This window comes from Xyrauchen texanus, chromosome 14, assembly GCF_025860055.1.
Source record: "Xyrauchen texanus isolate HMW12.3.18 chromosome 14, RBS_HiC_50CHRs, whole genome shotgun sequence".
In the NCBI taxonomy this organism is placed as follows: domain Eukaryota; kingdom Metazoa; phylum Chordata; class Actinopteri; order Cypriniformes; family Catostomidae; genus Xyrauchen; species Xyrauchen texanus.
The window spans coordinates 32,374,936-32,402,914 of record NC_068289.1 but is presented as its reverse complement, the minus strand read 5'-3'; the positions used below and the strand labels follow the sequence as shown (position 1 = coordinate 32,402,914).

Here is a 27,979-nt window from a genome sequence, read left to right as displayed (position 1 = left end):
GCTGCCATGACTGATGCTGCAATTTCCTTCGCTAAAGACTTCTTGGCCGGCGGAGTCGCAGCGACTATTTCCGAAACAGCAGTCGCACCGAAAGAGAGAGCTAGTGAAACTGCTGCTGCAGGTGAGAGCCAGCTGTGCCATAAAGAAACTTGCCCAAATCTTTTTGTTGGCGGTTCGGGCTGTAGTACAGAAACATTCTAACTCTAGAATCATGTATTATCTACTTGGTTACCATGGTGATTCCAGTTAGGGATCTCGTTAAATGACGACAAAATCTATTACAGAATAACATTTAGTAAGTGCAAATGTATTATCTTTACTCCATACAGGAAACGGGTGTTACAGAAACATCGTAACCTGATATAAAATCCTAAAAAGTGTAACAAATTTAAGATGACACCTGACGTGTCCTATATTGTTTCCGCTTTCATTGTAAGCCGTTTCTTAGAATTGAGAGTAACCTAACACCCAGAGGGAGGGTGAACGAATTGGAGTTTAAGCCTGTGTACTATCTATTTACCCCACCCCACCCAATTTTGAGGATATAATAATAGCCTATTTTAAATGTTGTTGTTATTATTATTATAATTCTTGCCATCTAGAGGCATATATTCAACACTAAATATATATATTTTTTCAAATGGCTTGTACTACTTACTGTATAACGTTCAGACGCCCTACAATAGGGCCTACTCCAGATTAATAAATCGTTAATTATTGTTAGGCTACTTATATAGATGCTAGTACTCATATTGATCATCATCAAAGCGAATCAATACAAGAGCAAGCATATGCATGATTTGTTTTGTTTTATCAGCATAACAGCAAGTTTTACCTGTTCAACCACCTGAAACTGACTAACACAAATCTGAAGGCTCCTTTTACCCACATACAGTGAAGTAAATGTAAAATGTTGGTCTCATTTTAAAGGAAACTTAATCATTGTATAATTAAAAATGATCAATAATCAGTCATTGTTATTGTTTGTGTTATCTACTGAAATAAACACAAAAAAATAGGCGCTTTTTGATTTTCTTTGAATTATGTCTTTGAAACTCAAGCTCTGTATGCTCTTTATATATATGGCAAGTTTTGTTTGATTCCACTAGATAGCAGCAAACACTGAAATATACGTAAGTGTTGCTCATTCTTTTTCGATCTCATTTCTAATATAATGCACTTACATCCACTATTTTAGTGAATGAGGGGATATAGGGTGATTTCGGACACAGCAATGGTCTATTTGTAGTAAATTGCCATTGTTATTTGTACTGTATAAAAAAGTTATTTTTTTTTAACAGAGCATTATCACCTTGGCATATTACCATTGTGATAACTTATCACATATAAGGATATTATATAAAAAGAATATACACTTGTTTCATGTTTTTTAAAACTGAATATGGTTGAATGCCTATTGAAGCTGGTTTGCACCACAGTTGATTAAAAAAGTGATGTTGTAAGTCACAATAATGAGAATGTTTCTTATTGTAATGAGATACTTAGTCATAATTATGAAACTGTTTCTCAGTGTTTTGAAATACTGTACTAACTTTATCTACAAAATGTTTTTTTGTTTTATCAACTTTATATCAACAAATTAGTCTCCATGTCTGACTTATGGAATTGTGTTTTTACCCTTTAATAAGTTCAGAGTCTAGTAGCTCAAATTGATCATGTGCTAAAGTGTTTTGCTGATCATATTATTTATGGCCGAGTTTGAATATCCTGCCTCTGTCTCGCAACCCCTGCGAGCCTCCCAAAATTCTGTTATAACATCCTCCCTTGTGCAATATGCGTGATGAGCTCTGGCCCTCTATTGGAGAGCACAGCCTTATTAAGTTTGGTGGCTCTGATGATGAGGATGATGCTGTCACTCGCAGCTTTGGGTAATTGGCTCACAGAGGATTTTGCCGCCTCTTTCCCCAGCGAGGGTGAAGAGCGTGCACATGCCATGGACAAGGAGCTTTTTCACATCTTCACAAGGGCGGTTAAAGAGTTTGGTCTTGAGTGGTCCCCTCCAGAAGAGCCAGAAATTCTCGCCTGGATGAATGCAAAAAATGAACGTTTTTGCAAACCGGCCGTCTTCAACAAACCGCTGTCTGGAAGAGCACACAATTTTCCCTGAGGTCTATGCGGTTCTCACAAAGGCCTGGTGTGCGCTTTACTCTTTGTGAATTCAGGTTGGAGGTACTGCCATCCTCACTAAAGTGGACCACGGCGAGATAAAAAGGCAATTCAAAACGTCCTCCTGTAGAATAGACACTTGCAGCTCACCTCTGCCATAATACTGCCATAGCCCACCCTTCCAGGCCATGTCGATTGATGTCCGCACTGACTGGAAGAGCTAATACAGCAGTGGGCCAAGCTGGTTCAGCACTCCACAACATGTCAATGCTCCAGGTATTTCAAGCTAAGCTTCTACAACAAATGAATGAGAAAGGCTCCAATCCAGAGCTGTTCAAAGAGCTCTGCACCGCTACAGATTTGGTGCTGTGAGCCACGAAAGCTACCGCTCAGGCCATCTGCAAAACGATGAGCAACCTGATGATTTTGGATTGGCATATTTGGCTAACTCTCACGGAGATGCATGACACAAAGAAAGCTGCCCTCCTCGACACCCTGGTATCGCCCAACGATCTCTTTGGCAACGCTGTAGAAAGCTTTTTAGAACGCTTCATTAAGGTGCAAAAGCAATCTCAAGCTTTAAAACATAAAGAGAATTAACACTACCCCTTAACACGTGTTGTGCCGAATTTTGATTCCCTGCCAGAATGCAACTGCCCCTCGTGTGCACGCGCATCACACAGTTAATATGCCGGTGCTGCGAGCTTGAGGGCTATCTATTTTACTATAGCCGTTCAACTTTTTACACACAGCTAGCACCAAGAAAGCATAAAATGAACATAGAAGTGTTGCCCAAGCATACATTAATAAGTAGAATTTAAAGGATACATATTATGTCCCTTTTAACACGATGTAAAATAAGTCTCATGTGTCCCCAGAATGTTTCTGTCAAGTTTCAGCTCAAAATACCCCACAGATAATTTATTCTACCATGCCTTTATACCCCTGTTGTTTAGTGGCCCAGTTCCAAATGGGCTGTTTTAGTGTCTGCAGCTTTAAATGCAAAGGAGCTGCTGCTCCCCACACCCCTTTCTGGAAGTGGGCTGTGCCTTTCCTGCTGGTGCCACGGATACCCCAGACAACAATGCAGGAGAACTTAAACAGTTAAAAAATTATAAATAACACGGAAAACACAGCAAGTCAATCATCTTACTTTATTATGCATAACAAAGATTGAGTTATGAAACATGAAAAACAGATATAGTTGTCGAAAATACCACTATCGTTTCATAATCGTTTTTGAAATTATGACTGGTTTTATTACACAGAATGTGGAGGATGACAATCAGTTTATATCATAACCGAAACAGAGCTACAGCGTCATTGTTATGGAATAAGGTAGGTAGGGACTACTTGCTACGTTACACATAGCACAATGTTTTCACAACAAATGTTTTTCGCACAACGCGCAAACAATCAAATTCAGAAAGCCAAATTACAAACATTAAAAAAAAGTACGAAACTTACAAATTGCAAATCTGAAGTTGGGTCACGGAAAGCTGGTATCGATCCATCCTTGATCCTTAGCTTTGAAGCAAATCCAGCCTTGTGTTGACCATCGTTGATGAAGCACTTGTCATAACTAGACTGGACTACTGTACTATTAGACCTCTCCAAATGATCCAGAATGCAGCAGCACGTCTGGTCTTTAATGAACCTAAGACAGCACATGTTACACCACTCTTTGTCTCTCTCCACTGGCTGTCGGTTCATGCACGTACTAAATTCAAGGCCCTGATGCTGGCATACAAAACAGTCACTGGGCCTGCTCCAGCATACCTAAAAACATTTATGCAGAGCTACGTTCCCACCAGAAGCCTGCGGTCGGCTAAGGAACGTCGCCTTGTCATTCCAAAACAAAGAGGCACCAAAACACTTTCCCAGACTTTCAGTTTCATCATACTACGGTGGTGGAATGACCTTCCCAACTCAATCCGGGAAGCTAACTCACTCTCTATCTTCAAAAAACGGCTAAAAACACATCTTTTCCAGAAGCACTTCTAAAATAAATACAAATATTTACATTTCTTGTTGCACTTAAATCTGTTTTGTATACTATTCTGATGATAGTGAAACTTTGTGATATGGCACTTTTCGTTCCACTGTCTCCTTAAGATGATTCGCTTATGTTTTCCTCTTTTGTAAGTCGCTTTGGATAAAAGCGTCTGCCAAATGAATAAATGTAAATGTAAAAGCAGTCTGAGTTTGCAAAAGCAGCTCTAGTGAAGAGATAAATATGGCAGACTGTATGCTGCTCGCTCAGGTTTTAATGAGGGGCGGATCTAAGCTACTTGGGCAGATCTCTTTGCCAGCCGTGGGTGGTACCTTTCCCCTTTTGACTTTTGATAAGGGGCTGAAAACCTGAACGGCTCATTCGGAGACACTGTTTATTGATGGGAAAGGAAAGAAATGAGGGGATGGTCTTTTACCATATTTTGTGGTCATCTACAAACACTGGCGACATATAATTATGTAAAAAATCAAAAATTTTAAAAGTGGATTTTGCATAATATGTCCCCTTTAAATGAGTTTGCATAAAGGATACACAAATTTAGCAGATTGATTCAACTTAAACAGTAAAAGAACTGAGGCTTCGACATTGTTAGGAATGAAGTAAAGTTGACTAATTTCTCCTTGATTTTACCTTTTGCCAAAGCAAAGATTTGGAACATAAAAATATTGCAGAATGTTAATAATATTATTATTATTATTATCAATTAATTTTCCAACACCTTACGGCCCAAAAAACATGGCCATGTTTTTCTTCATTTTGTCATTTTTACAGCATATATAATTCATAAATTTACATTGAAAAGAAATCTGTGTCGAGGTCATCTGTTGACTCAAAACTGCTGCCATGTTATTTAAAGAGATAAAGATTGTTGAGTTGATGCCAGAATGTTTATACAAAGTCACATTACTTCCGGCAGGGCCGTTGTTACACCTACCATAATAATATTGCCCTCCGCAACTCAGTTTACAAGTTCACAGGTTTATTAAACCTATGATGCTGACATTTCTAGCTATGGAGGTTCTGTCCTGAAAATTATGTGACTCTGGCTTCAATGGGAACAGTTTACCAGGGGGCAGTATCATTTCAGCAGGGCCATTGTTACACCTGCTTTAATAATATTGCCCTCCCCAACTCAGCTTTACAAGTTCATAGGTTCATTAAACTTATGTTACTGACATTTCTAGCTATGGAGGTTGTGTCCTGGAAAGAATGTGACTCTATCTTAAAAGAGAACTGTTTGCCAAGGGGCAGTGTAATTTCGGCAGGGCCATTATTACACCTGCTGTAATAATAATGCCCTCCCCAACTCAGCTTTACAAGTTCACAGATACATCATATTTATGGTGCTGACATTATTGGCAATGGAGGCTGTGTCCTGAAAAACATGTGACTCTACCTTCAAAGGGAACTGTTTACCAGGGGGCAGTATCATTTCAGCAGGGCTGTTGTTGCATCTGTTGTAATAATATTGCTCTCCACAACTCAGCTTTACAAGTTCACAGGTTCATTAAACAAATTGTGCTGACATTTCTAGCTAGAAAGGTGATGTCCTGAAAAGCTTGATACTCTTCCTTCAAATGGAAATGTTTACCAGGGGGCAGTATAATTTTGGCAGGGCCTTTGTTACACCTCCCATAATTATATTGCCCTCCCCAACTCAGCTTTACAAATTCACAGGTTCATTAAATTTATGATGCTTACATTTCTAGCAATGAAGGTTTTGTCCTGAAAATTATGCGACTCTGGCTTAAAGGGAAACGTTTACCAGGGGGCAGTATAATTTCAGCAGGACAGTTGTTACACCTGCTGTAATAATATTGCCCTCCCCAACTCAGCTTTACAAGTTCACAGGTTCATTAAACTAATTGTGCTGACATTTCTAGCTATGGAGGTGATGTCCTGAAAAGCTTGATACTCTACCTTCAAAGGGAACTGTTTATCAGGGGGCAGTATAATTTCAGCAGGACAGTTGTTACACCTGCTGTAATAATATTGCCCTCCCCAACTCAGCTTTACAAGTTCACAGGTTCATTAAACTAATTGTGCTGACATTTCTAGCTAGAAAGGTGATGTCCTGAAAAGCTTGGAACTCTACCTTCAAACAGAACAGTTTATCAGGGGGCAATATAATTATGGCAGGTGTAACAACGACCCTGCCGAAATTATACTGCCCCCTGATAAACAGTTCCCATTGAACGTAGAGTCTCATGCTTTTCAGGACACAACCTGCATAGCTAGAAATGTCAGCACCATAATTATAATGAACCTGTGAACTAGTAAAACTAAGTTGGGCAGAGCAATATTATTATGGCAGGTGTAACAACAGCCCTGCCAAAATTATACTGCCTCCTGGTAAACAGTTCCCTTTGAAGATAGAGTCACATGCTTTACAGGACACAACCTCCATAGCTAGAAATATCTGCACGGTATTTTTAATGAACCTGTGAACTTGTAAAGCTGAGTTGGGCTGGGCAATACACAGCTGAAGTCCTTAAAACTCATTTTTTAACCACTCCACAGATTTCATTTTAGCAAACTATAGTTTTGGCAAGTCATTTAGGACATCTGCTTTGTGCATATTAATAATTTTTCCAACATTTGTTTACAGACAGATTGTTTAACATTTAATTGACTATATCACAATTCCAGTGGGTAAGAAGTTTACATACACAAAGTTAACTGTGCCTTTAAGCAGCTAGGACAATTCCAGAAAATGATATCAAGCCTTTGTTTAGACAATTAGCCAATTAGCTTCTGATAGGAGTTATACGGATTGGAGGTGTACCTGTGGATGTATTTTAAGGCCTACCTTCAAACTCAGTGCCTCTTTGCTTGACATCATGGGAAAATCAAAATAAATCAGCCAAGACCTCAGAAAAAAAAACCGTGGACCTCCACAAATCTGGTTCAATCTTTGGAGCAAATTCCAAAAGCCTGAAGGTACCACGTTTATCTGTAAAAACAATTGTACGTAAGTATAAACACCATGGGACCACGCAGCCATCATACCGCTCAGGAAGGTCCTAGTGATGAATGTAGTTTGGTGTGAAAAGTGAAAATCAATCCCAGAACAACAGCAATGGACCCTGTGAAGATGCTGGAGGAAACAGGTAGACAAGTATATATATAAACAGTAAAATTAGTCCTATATCGACATAACCTTAAAGCCTGCTCAGCAAGGAAGAAGCCACTACTCCAAAACCGCCATAAAAAAGCCAGATTATAGTTTGTGAATGCACATTGTGACAAAGACCTTATTTTATGAAGAAATTTCCTCTGGTCTGATGAAACAAAAATGGCCATAATGAACATTGTTATGTTTGAAGGAAAAAGCCATAGAACACCATCCCAACCGTGAAGCATCATGTTGTGTTGGTGCTTTGCTGCAGGAGGTACTAGTGCACTTCACAAAATAGATGGCATCATGAGGAAAGAAAATTATGTGGATATATTGACGCAACATCTCAAGACATCAGCCATGAAGTTATAACTCGGTCGCAAATGGGTCTTCCAAATGGACAATGACCCCAAGCATACCTCCAAAGTTGTAGCAAAATAGCTTAAGGACAACATTGTCAAGGTATTGGTGTTGCCATCACAAAGCCCTGACCTCAAATTTCTTGGCAGAACTGAAAATGCGTGTGAGTAAGGGGGCCTACAAACCTGACTTAGTTACACCGGTTCTGTCTGGAGGAATGGGCCAAAATACCAGCAACTTATTGTGAGAAGCTTGTGGAAGACTACCCAAAATGTTTGACCCAAGTTAAACATTTTGAAGGCAATGCTACCAAATACTAACTGTATGTAAATTTCTGAGCTACTGGGAATGTGATGAAAGAAAGAAAAGCTGAAATAAATAACTATTATTCTGACATTTCACATTCTTAAAATAAATTAGTGATCCTAACTGACCTAAGAAAGGGAATGTTTTCTACGATTAAATGTCAGAAATTGTGAAAAACGTCAGCCATTTGGAAATTGGAGCCCAAGGATAAATGTATGTAAACTTCTGACTTCAACTGTAGGTGCAATTGCAAGAGTTGATATCGCTGATGTTACATTAAAATTATGACATAACTGCATGACGATTTACTTCAACCCTAACACGGGTGAAATTACTTGAATGTTCCATCAATGTGCAGCAAACATAACATTCAGATTACACCATCACACTTAATGTACACATTTTACACAACAAAGGCAACAAACAAAAATACACATCACGCATGTTCACAATATATGCACAAATGTAAATAGCAACACACTGAGTGTCTGTACTGCTGCATACATCATAAAGAGTTCCAGGCAACTGAAGATTTTATTAAACTGCACAAGTTTAATCAAACAATTTCATTCAATTAATGCTTTTAAATATACTTCCGGAACACTTTGTTGATGTTCTCTTGATGTTAGTTGTGTGGAAAACATTGTTCAAAATTGGATTTGTAGACAGGAGAGGTAAAATCGCCACACCAGTGTGATCAATGACGTCATGTGCGTGCATGTGAGGGGCAGTCAGAGTCTGGCAGGGCACACATTTCGGCTCAACACCGGCATGCTCCCGATCTAATTTTGGTCAGCGCCCAGCAATATATACATTTCTTGCTACCCCAGTGCAGCCGAAAGATACTAATGCACCGTCAGTAAAGCCACACAGGCCGTGGTCCATGTGTAAGCACCTGCTGTCGCAGCGCTATAACACGCCGATGAAAAAAACGTTACTGACATTCCAGCCCTGTGAAGAAGAGCCCAGAGCTTGCTGTTATTCAAGGCCCAGAGCTGAAGAAGGGTCAATTAGAGGCACACAGTGTTTCTCCCCTCTTCACCATTCCTGTTCATCAGGAACAGGACACTGCTCAAAATGTTGCTTCTGTGTGTATTACTCAAACAGAGATTGTTCTCGCAAAAGAGAAAAAGCACCAATTGTACAAACATGAGACGTTCACACATTCCCAGAAAAAGCGCAATTTTCTCTTCACATATCATGCACACTTTTTCTTTTCACACATCCATCTTCAGGACTGGTTTGCGTCACTAGATCTGAAGGACGCATATTTTCAAATACCAATCGCAACACACACACAAGTGTTTTTTGAGATTCACATTCGAGGGAATTGCGTATCAATTCAAAGTCCTTCCTTTCGGACTGTCTCTGGCTCCTCACACGTTCACGAAATGTATCGATGCTGCACTCCCTCAATGAAAATGAATGGTGTGCATGTTTTAAATTACCTCGACGATTGGTTATTACTAGCCCAATCAGAGGCACTACTGAGCGAACACAGAGACTTGCTGCTTTGCTATTTGAAAAATCTGGGTCTGAATGTCAACTGGGTGAAAAGCACACTTTCCCCCAGCCAGCAAATCTCCTTTTTAGGGGTTGGTCTCAGACTCAGTCTGTGATGAACACTAGTGGCTGGCTTGTCATTTAAATTAATTTAAACCTATAAAAGGCTACGTGCCTAAAGTTTAATCAATTCCCTTTAGGGCTCAGGTGGTTCATTTGCTTTTTGCACCATTTAATTCATAAGAAGAGCAATCTATGCATATGTTACGCCTGGTGAGGTCATTTCATACATGTGTGGAGTGCACATGTCACCTTAGGCTGTCGGATCAGCTTTTTATTTGTATGAAGGATGCACAAAAGGAATGTCCATCTCCAAACAAAGGAACTCTCACCGGATCGTTGATGCAATCGTCCTAGCTTACGAATCACATGGCGCGATTTGCCCTATTGGCATCAAAGCACATTAAATCAGAGGCATGGCCTCTTCATGGGCATGCACAAACAGTGTGTCCTTTCAGGACATATGTTTAGCAGCAGGATGGTCCTCGCAAAATACATTTTTGAGATTTTAACCTGGACATGGCGTTCATCTCCTCACAAGTCTGTATGTATAGAGTGCTTCTTACATTCAAGCGGGTGAGCCCAAGCCCTGGTTATGGGTGGGCTACCGACTATAATCAAAACAGACGCCTGATTACGTGCTGTTGAATTGCCCATTGCCCAAACAAACGTATGCCTTTTTTAGTACGGGTTTCCCCGTCATTTTACACAACCGCCTAAATAAAATGTTTAATAATACTTCCTTTCCTATACTGGGCTCGTGAAATGGTTAATTCATACTATATGACTATATAGTTCATATATCCATTCTAAGTGCTCCCTTCCTGGCTCACCATGAGGGTTATTCACTTGCAGTATGCTCATGTCGGTTGCTGTCCCACAGGACATCGGCGTCATGCTCTTTCAATAAGTACTCCCATAAGAAATAAAACCTACTTTTCCAACTATATTGTGAGAGGGTTAATAAACTATACTGTGTATGTCTATATGGTCCATATAAATTCCAGACTGCATTAATTTGGGGGTAAATTGGGGGTTACTCAGACTACTTATTGAATATCTTTAATTGGCATGACATGGCATAATTGTCCAGATCATAAGACCCAATATAACTATATTTTACACATTATTTATAATCATAAGATTTAAGTGGGCCCGGACAATTTGACACTTTCAGAATAATTAGAATAAGAGCCTTAAAGCAAATTACAAACACAAATCAGAGTCCCCACGAATGCAAGGATGGAGTGGAGAGAAATAATATCATGGAGGAAAATAAGGATGAAATGAAAGGAAATGGATTAAATGGAGAGATCAAGATTAAGCACCTAAAATTTGACGGAGATGGGAAATGCTTGAAGTAATTATATAATTAAATGATGAAGATTCATTCTGTTTGATAGAAATGTAATAGCTAAGCAATGATGTACAAAGGCAAAATGCAAAACGGAGTTATGAATGAAACAGGTCTCTTATGATCTGTCCAGTGACAGATGACTTTGTCTCGTTTGCTGAAATTCAGAGTAACCATTGAAAATCCAAATCAATGTGTAAATCATATGTGTAAAGTAATTTAGGGAATACAGGAATTCATGGCAAACAGAGTAGTTTAAAGTGCAATGACAAACACAAATCAACAAACTATCACTGTAATGTGTATATAAAAGAGAGTTAAGACACGAGGAGACAGACAGCATCTCTCATCAAAACCGAATAAACAACAGGGGAAACAGAAGCACATGTCCCATAAAACACTGTATCCAGCTATGAATAATGATCACGTACAGTACTATCAGCCAGGGGTAGACTGGTAATCTGGCATATCGGGCATTTTCCCAGTGGGTCGACGCATTTTGGGGCCGATCAGGGGCGGACTGGCCATCGGGAGAAGCGAGCGGGCCTGTGGGTGCGCTGCGTTATGCAGAATGGACCACGAAACGGCACCGCGATACGCAGAAAAGGACAGACAGATAGAAAAACACTACACATTTCTGGTGCTGTTTTGTTATTGGTTAGGTAGTCTACAGCCCTCCCTCAATGTTTGCAACACACAGCCTGCCCCATATTGCTTGTAACCAATGCAGAAATTGAAAAAAAAATATGTATATATATATATATATATATATATATATATATATATATATATATATATATATGCAAATCTCAAGACAGTGCTCCCTAAATTCCATCAGTATGTGGACTTTGCAACGAGAGGGGCGAACGCCCCGCCCCCACCTCGACTACTCAGACCACATCTCTGTTATTTTAATTCCAGCATACAGACTGCTCGTCAGGACTGTTTTGAGTGTACTGACTGGCACATGTTCAGGGAGGCTGCAACATATGGCGATTCTACCAACTTGGAGGAATACACAGCATCAGTGACCAGCTACATCAGCAAGTGCATTGATGATGTCACTTTCTCCAAGACCATCACCATACGCTCAAACCAGAAGCCATGGATGACTGCGGAGGTGTGCACGCTGCTGAGGACCCGAGACTCCACCTTCAGAGCAGGCGATAAGGCAGCCCTAAGAACAGCTAGGGCCAATCTGTCCCGGGCAATCAAAGAGGCAAAGCGCGCACACGGCCAGAAAATCCACAGTCACTTCCAGGACAGCGGTGACACGTGGCGCATGTGGCAGGGCATCCAGGCCATCACCAACTACAGGACAACATCAGTTGCCTGTGACAAAGATGCCTCCCTTCCAAATGCGCTGAATGACTTCTACGCTCGGTTTGAAGTGCAGAACGACGTGGTGGCGAGGAAGACCACCCCTCCTCCCAACGACCAGGTGCTCTGTCTTACCACGGCAGATGTGAGGAAAACTCTACGTAGAGTCAACCCACGGAAGGCTGCTGGACCAGACAACATTCCTGGCAGAGTGCTCAGAGGATGTGCAGACCAGCTAGCAGATGTTCTTACCGACATCTTCAACATCTCTCTGAGCAGCGCCGTCGTTCCAACGTGCTTCAAGGCCACCACCATCATCCCCATGCCAAAGAAGTCTTCAGTGTCCTGCCTCAACGAATACTGTCCCATCGCACTCACGCCAGTCATCATGAAGTGCTTCGAGAGGCTCGTCATGAGGCACATTAAGACCCAGCTGCCCCCCCTCACTAGACCCACTGCAGTTTGCATATCGTCCAAACCGTTCAACGGACGACGCCATCACCACAACCCTCCATCTGGCCCTCACCCACCTAGACAAAAAGGACTCATACGTTCGAATGCTGTTCATAGATTTCAGCTCAGCATTCAACACAATAATTCCTCAGCACCTTATTGGAAAGCTGAACCTGCTGGGCCTGGACACCTCCCTCTGCAACTGGATCCTGGACTTCCTGACTGGGAGACCTCAGTCAGTCCGGATCGGGAACAGCATCTCCACCACCACCACACTGAGCACTGGGGCCCCCCACGGCTGTGTGCTCAGTCCACTGCTGTTCACTCTGCTGACTCACGACTGTGCAGCAATGCACAGCTCGAACCACATCGTCAAGTTCGCAGATGACACGACCGTGGTGGGTCTCATCAGCAAGAACGACGAGTCAGCATACAGAGAAGAGGTGCAGCGGCTAATGGACTGGTGTAGAGCCAACAACCTGTCCCTGAATGTCGACAAAACAAAAGAGATGGTTGTTGACTTTAGGAGAGCACAAGGTGAACACTCTCTGCTGAACATCGACGGCTCCTCTGTGGAGATCGTCAAGAGCACTAAATTCCATGGTGTTCACCTGGCGGAGAACCTCACCTGGTCCCTCAACACCAGCTCTATCACCAAGAAAGCCCAGCAGCGTCTCTGCTTTCTTCGAAGGCTGAGGAAAGCACATCTCCCACTCCCCATCCTCACTACATTCTATAGAGGGACTATTGAGAGCATCCTGAGCAGCAGCATCACTGCCTGGTTTGGGACTTTCGGACTGCAAAGCCCTGCAGAGGATAGTGAGGACAGCTGAGAAGATTGTTTCTTGTACTGTCCCGTACTTTTTGCACACGTTTGCATGTGCACTTAGGTATATATATATATAGGTATTTTATTTAGTTGTGTAGTCTCATGTGGTCTGTGTTTGTCCTATGTTGTATTTATGTAGCACCATGGTCCTGGAGGAACATTGTCTCGTTTCGCTGTGTACTGTACTAACTGTATATGGTTGAAACGACAATAAAAACCACTTGACTTGACTTGATATATATATATATATAAAACAAATAATCTAGTTGTTTATTATTTGTTATTTATCTAATTTATAATGATTGTCGAACTAAATCCATTATACATTTCATTTCCTAATAAGGACAAATTAATTTAGTTAATAGCTCACATATTTCAAGGCCCTACATTCCCTCCTAAATTTAACATGTGAACAAATTACCCTACATATAATGATGGTAAAATGCGTGTAAAATACCCATGTTAACTGAAAGAGTCCACATCCCTAAATTATATATGTAATTACCCTACATATAATGATGGTAAAATGCGTGTAAAATACCCATGTTAACTGATTGAGTCCACATCTCTAAATTATATATGTAATTACCCTACATATAATGGTGGAGAATGCAGGCAAGAATCGAAATTTGTTATTTGTCATTTTATATAGTCATTTTCTTTGAACCATAAACGTAACATAGAAACTACAAAGTTCCACGCCTGTGACATACATATTATGTGCAAGTTTGTTGTCATGACAACGAGAGAGAAAGAACTTTTATTTAGAATTTAACAATCTAATGAAACCCAGACAAGTTATGGAATAACGTTCCAGTTAAAGTAAGACTTCACGAAAGGAATTTGACATTTGAAATTTCCCCAGAGCTTGGACGAAGAAATCTCTTTGTTCCTCTATCTCCTTCTGAATGGTCATAGTTAATAGCTAGTTTGATGACATTGCGATGTTCCAGTGCATTCAACTAGACTATTTGTAACTGTGGTTAATCGTTGAAGTTGATGTTCATATTTTTGTGTCTGCTCGCTGAGCGAATTTGAAAATAACTTGTGTAATGTGCATCATTTTCAGAGTGTATTGAATGGGAATGTAAATGTTTGATTTGCAGTAAATCTGGTTTAACTTCAATGAAAGACCCTGTTGTTTATCTAGAATCTGACACAAAATCCTCTCTGATCAAATTTTGTTGTTTAAACATCCACAGTTAACTTGCCGCTTAAATTAAGATTAATCTTGCTCCGAATGAGTTGAAAGTACAAGCGCCATTCTGTGAAACGATCACGTGAGTTGTCTGGTAACTTGCACTGCTGAAGAATTGCGCTTTAAAAGAACTAGAGTGATACTGCTAAGAGTACTGTTTATTTGTGCATTGTGGAACGCGCTGACATTCGTATGCCTCCTTGAGCTGTGTTTTCATTAGTGTTGACCAAGATTATAAATCACCGGTGTGTGTTGCTATGATGACGAAAGTTCACGGGAAGACCTAAAGAGACTCTTCCGGGGCAACTTACCACGCACGCGCAACCTGCCGACGCCACATTGTAGACAAATACAGCTAAGCTATTAGCAAAACACAGCTAAAGCTAATAGCATAACACAGCATTGCTAAACTAACAAGTTAGCAATCTTCATTAAAAGTCCATAACAACCCTAGCACCAAAATCTAGCAATTTGCATCCAGCAGCCTGTATCAGTTAAATATAGATTGTTTGTGAAAACATTTTAAGCATTTTAACCCCTTTTCTCTAACTTTAAACATCTCTCCCTCATGCATTTTATTAAAATTTTCTCCCTCTCCAATATCTCATAGCACAAATTACTGTCTCTCAATAAGCAATTGAGTAAAGTTAATTTAAGCTGAGTTTGGAGAGCAGCCTTTCATTCTTGTTATTATCTGCCACCCATTAATTTCCAGTTTATTTTAATTTCTTATTGGCTGTTCTCATTGTATTTCACATGTGTTTTGGGTACTGAGTGATTCTATGTGGACAGGCCCCCACATCGTTACATAAATAACTCTCATAACAATACAGAACAAATTCCCCATTGTGGAATTTTAAATAGATTAAATCCCTCCAAAGAATTCTGTTACAAAATCACAATCCACGAGCACCAAGCCTCAATCAGGTCTCTGTTATAGCTATCAAGCATAACAACAGAATACTCATTGGTGGACTTTGTTCATTTAGTCTTTGTTTATTTTCCATTACATTTTCGAATCTCTGTCGAAATGTAACTTTTCTATCCCTACTGTTTACAGTCTAGAGACAAAGCCTGTCGAACCACAAATAACCGTGGTTAAAATATTTGTCATCAATAAGAGTCATCTTGATATGTCAAATTATTAACAACATTTTGTGTGTTCTCCCTAGTCTGAACCTCACGCAACTACTTTCTTTGTGTTTATCAATGCAATCCAAATTCTGGTATCCATACGCAGCCACGTCCGGAAAGTAATTGCAGAGAGAAGCACCAGGTAACCGTCACCAACCCCAGAGTGTGCCTTTGAGGCATCTGTGGTAAGCAGTCCAACTGTACCACATAAACAGGTATATGGTGTCAATCCTGCCAGATTGAAAAGAAAGAAACATTTAATTACACTTCACTATTTGTTCACATTCACTGAAAACAACCTTTAGCTGTTTCTACCCTTCATTTGTGTCCACACATATTGAAGCCAACATCTAGCTGCAACATCACACTTAGGCCCTTAACCCTGTGTAGATCTTTGTCAGCTCTCTCTCCCTAGTCTTCCCCTCCAGTGTGTCAACCTGTGGCTATAAACTGACCCCACAGCCCACTGGAAAAACTTGAAGGCAATAGTGAGTGACATGCTGGGAAAATTCACCAACTACCTGGCACACAACCTCATTGGCCAGATGAATCAGATCGACGCCACCTATCTGACACAGGAAGTAAACGACCTAAAGCTGCAGTCCACAAAGACCCAAAAGGTGCTAACACATGCCATGTGCTGCATAGACCAGCTAGAATCTGAAGCCCAAGAGCGAAGTAAGGTGTCAAAACAACTGGAACAATTGTCAACGAGAGAAATCGAATGGCTCCAGGAAGCCCTGACAGCTGCCAAGTGGAGAAAGCAGCAGGCTAAAGCCGCCCAAGAGGACCTGGAAAAGAAACTCCAGCACACTGAGGTGCAACTGGAAAAGGCCATGCTTGATTTGAAAAAGATAAACTCTCGAAACAAGGCCTTGGAATGCCATCTGGACACGCCCAGAATGGAAATTAAAACCCTGACCCAGCAACTTGACCTCACCAAAGATGAGCTCCACATGGTCAGAGATTGAACTTAAACACTCTTACGAGTTAAGGCGACAGTTTAAGATGGATGGGCATCCAACAGAAGCACCCCTGGTCTACAAAGCAGCATCCTACAACTGCAGTGAAAGGGTAAACATCTCAACGAACCCTGAAGCAGTACGTGGAATGGATCTTAAGGACCTCGACAAGCTGGCAAGGAACATTGACAAGTTCACACTAGATCCTGCTAAGGGTCACAAGATCCATGCTTACCTGCGTGACATAGATTTCATATGAGGCCTCAGATGAGTAACAGAGACACTTTATACCTACAATGGATAACATCCTGCCATGCAGTGGTTAAATTGGCTTTTGTAGAGAGGGGGAGCCCTTGTTTACGGTGAATGGTCATCATTCAAAATCCCGCCGTAAAATGACTTAATGTGTTTTTACACCAAAGGGGCTCTTTTTCCAGTATTAATGTGTAAGGTAGGGTTGAGTAGTTATTCAAACAAAGACAAATACTTTACAATTCACTTATTTTATTATAATTTTTTATCTTGAACGTTAACAGGCAGGCAACGGATTTCACCCTCGTAAAATGTATGAAAGGAACATGTTTGAAAATATTGCAAGCCATATACATATGTAAATGTATTTTTTATTTGTACAATTTAGAAACGTCCCTTCGCACCTGTATGTAAATGTAACTCTTGCAGTAATTATTTATCATATTCATGCAGCCTGTGTTATTCTGTTGAGTGTTGAAAAACCATTGAGGAGAAACGCATCATGACACTTTTAGCATGTAAACGGGTAAAAAAAAAAAAAGAGTAAACTCGCCCGCTTTGCGAGAAACATTAAACGTTCTATAATTTTTTTTTTTTAATTATTAGTAAAACTGAATAACAAATTAACAGGGAAGTGGAGTTGGAAAAAAAATTATAATCTCCGCCTTTATTGAGTTTTGTAATGCCTGATAGAAAAGTATCTAAGTAGAGCAATACAATACTTTAGGCAATTGCAGAATAGTCCCATTAGTCACAGATACACTTCAGAAAATTGAGTACACAACTATTTCTGGCCTTAAAAGTTACAAAAACCAAATCAATGCAGAACACTGTATCTCAAAAGCATTACAATGTGGCCCCCCCATGCACTACTTAAAACCCGATGTGGCCCCTTTACCAAAATAGTTAAAAATATTAATAATTACACCCATCACCTTTACAAATTTGTTTCAGGATTTTACAGTAAAAGTAACTGTTATATTTTGACAAAATGTTTCAGTTTCAAATGAAATAATCTAAAGGTAAAATGTATTAGACATCAACAGTGGCAGTTTAAAGTTTCAAGATGTGTTTCAGCTAGTATTTATTTTTCATAAATGCATTAATTTATTATTATTATTACTATTATTTAAGACTAGCACACTGACCTAACCATGGTAATGAGGAGCCTTTCCTTCTGTGTAATATGTGTATAAATATTAGGTAACAAATGGGATAATAATGGGCTCATATAAGTACAGATAGGAGCAGTCTGGCCTCACTGTCGTGCACCTACAGTATAGGCAAACTGTTAAAAATCAAAATATTACTTTAAATGCTCACGCAGCTTATGTTATTCTTCATTTAGTAGTTCATTTAACATGTAAACTAACATGCTTTAGTTATATAACATGTTCTAGCTACATGCTATTTTTATATTCGATCGCTCTAGCCGTTAGCGGGATTCCATGGTAACGTCGCTGTCTTAGAATAGTGACAGTTTTCCCTTGATGGTTGTGGGCGGGGTGCTGAACCAGCGATTAATGCATTTATGACGTCTGATAATTACATGTAGCCTGGGTGTCTCTGTGTAGTCTTGCTAATTATTCAGTCTCATATGCCATGTATTTGCCAGGAGTCAGGAGATGAAAAATAATTTAAGTGGAATAACAATATTTGGTGCTGAAGGAGACGGAGCTGAGCTCCGGCAGGGTGTGTTGTGGACCTGAGGAGGCGGAGCTGCGCTCCGGTGCGCTCCGGCCCAATTTAACCTCTGCTGCCATGAGGTAAAAAGTTTTCTTGACAGACAATCTAACAACACAAAGTCTGACTACCAGCGTCTGAGAGAGGCCCTGGTTAAAGACTTTTCAGACCCAGAGTCTGGACAAGAACTGTTTACCTCCCTGAACACCAAACAGGGATGAAAAGAAACCATTCAAGTCTACTACCATAGACTACATCAAGACTACTTCCAGTCTCGAAACAAACCTTAGATGGAAGAAGAACTTGACTTCAAAACCATCTTCCTCCGAAACCTGCATCCCATGGTGAGATATCATCTAGGAGTCACGGCCTGTCCTTGCACGATGACAGCTCAACAACTCCGTGACTTAGCACACAAGGCTTATGTTAAGCAAAGAATGGCCTCAAGAAAGGCCCACAAGGCATCATCAGTCTCAAGCCTTACCTCTCAAGACCAAGGGCTGGCATCAAGAAATATGTGGCATCATCGCAAAGCCAGTTTCTTCAGCATAGAGCGAAGTAAAACACGTTGCGTTCAAGAGCATGACCCCCACATATGTGCCAGACCCATATGCACGTCCAACCACTGGGAGAACAGACCACGTCCCTCAAACAGTCCAAAGGAAAGGACGACATGGGAACCCAGATGGACATGTAAAGGCAACCGACAATGAAAGCCATTGCAACACTGTGCAGACAGACACAGAACTGAGCCTGCACATGAACACAGAACAAAGCCTTCTCACGAACCAAATGAGCCACCTGCAGAAAACTCACCAGAACAGCTGAAGCAATTCACAGCATACATCAAGCAGAATCCACACAAGGCAGACCATAAAGACCTTTCATACTCCTCCTGTCTCACTCAACGACAGGAATATCGGCGCCAGGCACAGCAGTGACCGACACGGCACTGGCTTATCGACTGAAAACTCATTAGCCTCAACCACATCTTAATCCGACATGACAGAAACTCAGTAATACAACATCTCATGACGAGTTATATACACACTTCAAGAACTGTGCAAAAGACTTCAATGAACTGTGGCTTCATCAGCACCCACAGTCACCTAGAGTCACCAAATTGGTCCACCGAAACCAAGTCGACAGAAACAAGCTCCAAGACCAGAAAAGGGGCGAGCTTGAAAAAGTCTGACACAGGTTGACATAGTCTGACACAGATTTACAACAGTCCTTTAACACATCCAAACAATATAGGGAAATAACCAACTGTTTTCCTCATAGACAAGGCACTCAACCTTACTTAAAGGCACTCAGAAACCCTACCTACCACTAGTACATATAAGATCACCCTAAACACTCAACCTTGGTTATGTAACTTACACATTACAACAGGACACACTCAAATAGGCAAAATGCTAAAGCTAATTCCATTTAGCTAGTAAGAAAGTCAAGGGTATTATATCTGGATTGACTCCTTATGCTTTTTGTTCAAGAGCCACCATGAATTTATGGAGCAGTCAGAAAGCCTTGTGTGAATAAGACATTTATCCATGATATGCCATGATATTGTGGACAAAGAAACCATCCCAATTAAATTGAAGGAACTTAATGCGTTAAACTACACAATTTAACCATGCGGATACATTTCCAAAAAGAGCGCAAGCCTTCATGTTATGACTTAGCCTTCGGTACTTCCCGAGTGAAGAGTGTCAAACAAAACTCAATCCTCCTGGTTTTGAACGGGTACTCCTTCACCTTTGGTTCTGAATCGCGATAGAAACAAGGTGGAAGAAATTAACCTAACTGAACTGACTCTAATCGGTTTAATTTTACAAATGATTGCTCGTTTTCACAATGATTCACCCCAATAAGGTTTTTGAACCACTTAAGATATTTAAGGATGACTCTAAACCACGAACAATCGTAGAAGAGTCCCGAGTACTGAAACATCCCAAGAATCTTCAATGCTAGAATGCTTACTGAATAATTAGTTATTCTGCACCAGTGCTCTAGTTTTGATGGAGGTGTTGTCTTGTTGTTGTTGTTTGTGTTTGTCTTCTTCTGCTTGTTTTCCAGCTATTGCAGATGTTTGCTTCCACTTCAAACATCGTCAATCGAAAGGGGGATATGTAAAATTATATATGCAGAATAATTGAAACAACATATATCTGGATCTAGGAAAAAACCGAGCCTTTCAGTTTGGAATGTTTCCTCTTCATAAATTACCGGCCTCCCAACAAGAACTCCCACCCAGTTAAAACAGACTTTTTTCTGTGCAAGGCTACCATCAGATTTGCACAACTCTAAGACATTTCATCTAAATCTTGCCTTGCTAGAAAATGCTGAAAATCACTTTGAACTGTGGTAACATTTGTATAACTGACAAATTAATGATTAGAGCCTGATGTACCTCTTTAAAATGTGTGTAGCAATGTGCATAGCAATGTGCAGTCACCTATAATTTATAAATATCTTTAATTTTGAAAGATTCATCTCATTCTACTAATAATGGTAACTATAAGGTTTAACTTGATAACATACAATGATGTGTAAAACCAATATGATTATTTAACCAGAGATTTTCATGCTTTATTACCTACAAGTTTAACATCCATAAAACAAAAATCATGTTTAGTATATAAGCATTTGTTTGTGTATGAAGAAAAATCTGATGACAATGAACATAATGTCTCTTGTTCCATTCTCAAGATATAAAAGCTCATGATTAAATATGCACTATGTTTGAGCGGGAAATCTTTTAAGAGTCTGAAACAAAGGACCTCAACTCAACTGTCGGAAAATACAGCCCCGTTGACCATGTGACTCTGAAAAGTCACTTCTGATTGTGCAGGACACCTTTGGGGGATGCAGCCAATCTCAGTTCAAATAGTTCCAAACAGGAAGAACTCCCTCTCTTGTTCTCTCTTCATCTTGCTCTTCAGTTGCTCTCTGCAATAAATAATCTCATCCCTGTTTCTGAAAGATTTCACTTCTAAATTGTACCTAAATACATGTGATATTATTTTCAATAAGCCATGAGTATAATATCACTCCAATAAGTGAATTAGTCATAATTCAATTATTAAAGCTAATTCCTTACTGTAGAAATTGTGAGCTGATAGAATTAGACATTGTATTACGATTTCAATGGTGGAGAATCGATTAAGACAAATAATCTAGTTATTTATCAAATTTATAATGGTTGTCGAACGTGACTAAATCAGTAATACATTTCATTACCTAATGAGGACAGTTTAATTTAGTTCATAGCTCACATATTTCAGGACCCTAAATTCCCTCCTAAATTTAGCATGCGTACAAATTACCCTACATATAATGATGGTAAAATGCATGTAAATACCCATTTTAACTGATTGGGTCCACATCTCTAAATTATATGTAATACCCTACAGTTGTTCTCATGCAGGGAGCTCTAAGCTCCCGTCCAATCTGTCTCATGAACGTGCACAGGAAAACAACGGTTGGTGAAGATTTTTACTAAATAATACATTAGATTCCGGTTTGAATCTCACCAAACATAATCATATCCTTCCAGAACAAGACACAAGTCACATACAATAATTTATTTGACTTATAAATGATACTTTTATGTCCTTTTGAAGCTTGAAGATGTGGTCACATAAACTGCCATTTTATGACATCACTGAGCACAAAATGTTTTCACAATTTCTCCCTTTGTGTTAAGAAAAAGAAAGAAAGTCAAATGGGGTTATAACAACACAGTGTAAACAATGAATTAATTTTCATTTTTGGGTGAACTAATCCTTTAAATAAGGAAGAAGCCACCAGGTGTGGATTTACAATAAGAATTCAGGTGCCTCAAACAGCAGTCAGACCGGGGGCCCGCACCTACGGTCCACACCATAAGATAATGCCATGCAGTGTTGACTTGAAAAATGTTGAAAGTTAAAAGAATTTTCATGGTTCAATACCAGTTAAGCTCAATTAAAGGCATTTGTGGCATAATGTTAATTACAATAAAGGAGGGTTTAAAAGCAGAAATGTGAAGCTTATAATTGTATAAAAGCACTTGCATTAATTCTTCTGTTAAAACATGTGTAATAATTGAGCTGTAAAGTTGTTTAAATCGTATTATTTGCAGTAGTTTTAGGGTTTACTGTGTTACGTCTTCATGGCAACAGATTTGTAAAAGTGGCTTTCACTTTTAAACACAATGTTTACATCTTGTGGCTATACTTTGAAACAGTGAAATTAATATTTGTGGTAATCAACAATATGCCACTAATGCTGTCGATTGAGCTTGGAACATTCCTTAAAATCAAGAGTGTTCTTCTCAAGTAAAGTCATAGCAATTATCTTGATTTTGACGCTTATTGATCCAAATGTGAATTGATGTAATTTAAATAGGATCGTTACATATTTGCTTCCATGATCTAATAAACATGTTTTAATCCTTGAATTACACTACTTAATTTAAATTAAAAACTGAAGACATTCTCATGTATGCAGCGATCAGCCACTGAAGCGATAAAGGATACATTTGGCCTTAGCTGCAGATCTAGAGTCAGCTTTCCCTTCTGACTATTAATTAAGGTTTGAATTTGAGGTGGGGAAACAAATCCTAATCCTTATCCCAGAGCGACAATCGGAATTCCCTATCTATGTCTATATTTACACACACAATCGCACACACACACACATCATGCCCAGGGGAAGGCTATGTGTCACACTAACCAGATGTCTTTTTCTAGTTATGAAGTAATGCAGAGGATTACTCTTTATTTTGTTGTAATCCCATTACAGTTTCTGTTCTGTCGTTACTTGCATGACATACAAGATTTTAATCTGATCAAAATGATTGCATTCCATTTCGTTGGGTTGACCTGTAGCCCACTTTCCAGTAGCATTGGGACGTTCACGAATTGTTGTCCCTTTTTTGTTGAAACTAGGGCCAAGAAATTAAAAGTGTTCATTTCTGCGATTAATAGTTGACTGTTTAATGCATTAAAAGAATTTACACAATTAATGCAGTATCAGTTTTTTGCACTTCACTAATGATTTTCCCCCACTTTCTGTGGCTAAAATTGGCATATATACATTTCCTGCAGGCACACGCTTGACTCGACTGCACGTCCTAGCACAGAAACTGATAGTGTGGAGCAGTGCAAGCGTATTAATTACACGCATCACACATCCCAGGCATAAGAATGGAGACTTCCCCCACAAGTGGTGAGGCAGGTGTGGTAGAGATATGGGCAAGCTGTATCTCTTTACATCACCAGAAAATGCTCACTCACTGTCATCTGAACCAGTTGGTGTCAAACCGAAACAGTGCGGGAGAGACTCGGCGTGTACGCTATATAGATTTTAAACTTCAGCAAATTAAACTTCAGCATTCAGTTTGTTTTATATCTGTATATATAGTGTTTATAATGCATTGGCAATGTATTCTTAAGTGTATCTTGCCAATAAAGCTTGATATAAATGTAATCTGCCCATTTGATCCTATAATTATAAAAAGTCCACTGGAAAGTGCCAGAAGATTTTGCCCATTACAGCATTCAAAACTAATTTTGTAATTTATTTTATTTTTTTTAACTAAATATTTTAACATTTACATATTTAGAAAATTTAAATAAATGGACCCACTTTATGTTAGGTGTCTTTACCTAAGCATTTGATACATTGTACTTTAATGTACCTGCATTTAATTATATAAGTAGCTAAATTTTTAATCTTACCCCTAATCCTAGACCTAACCCTATCCATACCCCAACCCTTTCACTAAACCCTAACCCCTAACCCTACCCCTAAACCTAGCCATTCCTCAAACTCAGTAACAGGAAATGGGAATCTTCTGAGAATTTTGCAGAACAACATGTAGTTACACAGTAAATGCATTGCATTGTATGTATTTTAATGTTAGTACATAGTAGATAAAGACATCTAATATAAAGTGAGACAAAATAAACTAATAGTAAATAGACAATTTCCTGCAAGTACTTTGAGACAAAGTATAAAGGACATTTTTATTATATATATATATACACACACACATAAATATATATACACACACACACACACAAGGTTGGGAGGGTTACATTTGAAATGTATTCCACTACAGATTACAGAATACATGCTGTAAAATGTCATTTGTAACACATTCCGTTAGATTACTCAAGGTCTGTAACGTATTCTAAATACTTTGGATTACTTCTTCAGCACTACTTCTTCAGCACTGGCAGATTTTTTTCACTTGTTTTGACTATAAAAACTCTGCCAGTAAAGTAATACAAAATTCACATGTTAAAAATACATTCTCTGAAAAACCTAAATTTCTTATTCAAAATCGTTTCTAAAACAAGATAAATCAATCTTATCTTGTTTAAGGATTTTTTTTTATATATTTTTACAGGAAATCAATACAAAATGTATTTGTCAAGAATATGATTTTTGCCCTAATATCAAAGGTCTTACTAGAAAAAAAAAGAAATTATGACAAAACATTAATTTTCTTGATAAAAAAATATGATTGTGCCTGATAACGTGCATGCAAAATGGATAGAAAAAGCATTTTAGCTTAGCATTAACTGACAATTTACACAAGGTTTATTTCTATTTCTTCTGCTCCAAACGTACTTCTCTGTCTGCTCGTATGAATGTAACACAGCATAAGAAAGTGTTTCAACGCTGTTTAAATGCACTTTGGATCCCATCGTTTATATGTATTCGTTTTCCATTTGAAAGGACTAAATATTAAATGAAACAAATGACAATAAAATGCAAAGTAATCTCTTCAGTAATCAAAATACTTTTTAAATGTATCTATTCTAAATACCAATTATTTAAATTGTAACTTATGTTTAAAAAATTGTACTTATGTTTTGTATATGAAATATGTAATCCTGTTACATGTACTCCATTACTCCCCAACCCTGTGTAATATATATATATATATATATATATATATATATATATATATATATATATATATATATATTTAGCAATATCACACGAGCAAGAGTGCAATATGGCCCTACATCAGCACTGCTGTGATTCGGCTGCAGGCCGAGTGCCGTAGGTAATCACAGCAGTGCTGATGTAGGGCCATATAGCACGATTGCGAGTGTGATATTGCTTATATACAACAGTTCAATGAACAAATACATTTTAAAAAAATTAGAAAAAACTAGGTACGGTCATAAAAACGCATTTGTGCATGGAACTACATTCTTACATGACGAATCAGAATCTGCTGTTGCTGGTTCAAAACAAACGATGTGTCCAAGCCTCCGTTAGTAATTCAAAAAGTTAACTTCAGAAATAGTATCACGGCTTGTGCTGTTTCTAACAAGTTATTGGATAAACAAGGACAGATGGCTGGATGTGTGAGTGTGTATGTTTGTCTGTGTGTGTGTGTGAGAGAGAGAGAGAGAGAGAGCAGAGAGAGAGAGAGAGAGAGAGAGAGAGATGGAGTGTGTGCAGTCACCTGTTGCCACACCCAATCAGAAATTTCTCAATGAGCTTTCTCAGTGGAAAATAAACGTCCAAGTAGGGGACAAATCAAAATCACAGTCACCCACTAACTTGGGTTAGTCTACCATAAACACAGAACAAGTATGATATAGGACACCAAATAAGCCAACTCATTTGTCCCCTATTTCACAGGATTTTGTGTTTCATTTTACAGGTACAACATGCCAGCAAGCAGATCAGTGCAGACAAACAGTACAAAGGTATAATCGACTCTATTGTGAGGATTCCCAAGGAGCAAGGTTATGCCTCCTTTTGGCGTGGCAACCTAGCCAACATCATTCGCTACTTCCCCACTCAAGCTCTCAATTTTGCTTTCAAAGACAAGTACAAACAGATTTTCCTGGGTGGCACAGATAAGCACACACAGTTCTGACGATACTTTGCTGGTAACTTGGCCTCTGGTGGTGCTGCTGGAGCCACTTCCCTTTGCTTCGTCTACCCCCTCGATTTCGCTCGTACCTGATTAGCTGCAGATGTCGGGAAAGCTGGCAGCAGCAGGGAGTTCACCGGGCTGGCCGACTGCCTGGTCAAAATCTTTAGGTCAGACGGGCTGCGAGGCCTGTACCAGGGCTTCAACGTCTCTATCCAGGGCATCATTATCTACAGGGCAGCCTACTTCGGATTCTATGACACTGCCAAAGGTAAGAGGTTTATGCTTGGAGAAAGTAACGTAATTAGTAAAAACAATAAATATATTTCGGAATTAAAGTTTAAGATTTAAACATAGATGAGAATTGCTTACTAAAATAATGTTAAAATACTGTTTGCCGATGAATATTCCTCTCTGATCTTTGCCATTAAAGGAATATTTGGGTTAAGTACAAGTAAGCTCAATCAACAGCATTTGAAATGTTGACAACCACAAACAATAATGTCAACTCGTCCCTCTTGTCTTTAAGAAAAGCAAAAATCAAGGTTTCAGTGAGGCACTTACAATGGAAGTGAATGGGGCCAATAATAATTAAAAAAAGCACTTACCTGTACATTAATTATTTTGTACTATTTAAGATGTAAAGTTATTTAAATCTTAATTTTTGAAGTCGTTTTATGGTTAATGGCAACAAAGTATATAACTTTATTCACAGAAAACATTAGTAAACTATTTTATCACACTTAAATCATGTTATCATGCATATTGTTTACATCTTTTGAAAAAGTATTTTAACATTTACAGATTGGCCCCATTCACTTCCATTTTAAGTGCCTCATTGCAACCCAGATTTTTTTAATTTTTTTTCTAAATGCTGTCAATTAAGCTTAACTTGTATTGAACCCGTAATACAATATTTCTTTAATTGAATAAATGAGGATGTTTTGTTTTGTGTGTATAATATAATATATATATATATATATATATATATATATATATATATATATATATATATATATATATATATATATAAAATAACTGGTATTGATAAACCAATGAGATTTCTCCATTATCTTCTTATCTGTAACCAAAACCTCTTACTTGCTTGTTTGCATGCATGCATTCTCGTCTGGCGCTGAGTAGCCATGCTTCCAGACCCTAAGAACTCCCACATCGTGGTCAACTGGATGATTGCTCAAACTGTGACTGTAGTAGCTGGTGTGGTCTCCTATCCCTTTGACACTGTACGGCGTTGCATGATGATGCAGTCTGGGCGCAAAGGAGGTATTTAAACATGCTCAAACACATGCATTTATTTCAATAACTACAAGGATATTAAACAAAATAATAAACAAATAAAAGGTTTCATATTGCTGCTCCCAAAAATCTTTTCAAAATGTGATCTCACAAGCAGA

General features: G+C 38.9%; 1 pseudogene; it reads left to right on the top strand.

Annotated features, from left to right (window-relative positions):
* Positions 1–6: 6 nt before the first annotated feature.
* LOC127655190 (ADP/ATP translocase 3-like) lies at positions 7–27,979 on the top strand (annotated as a pseudogene).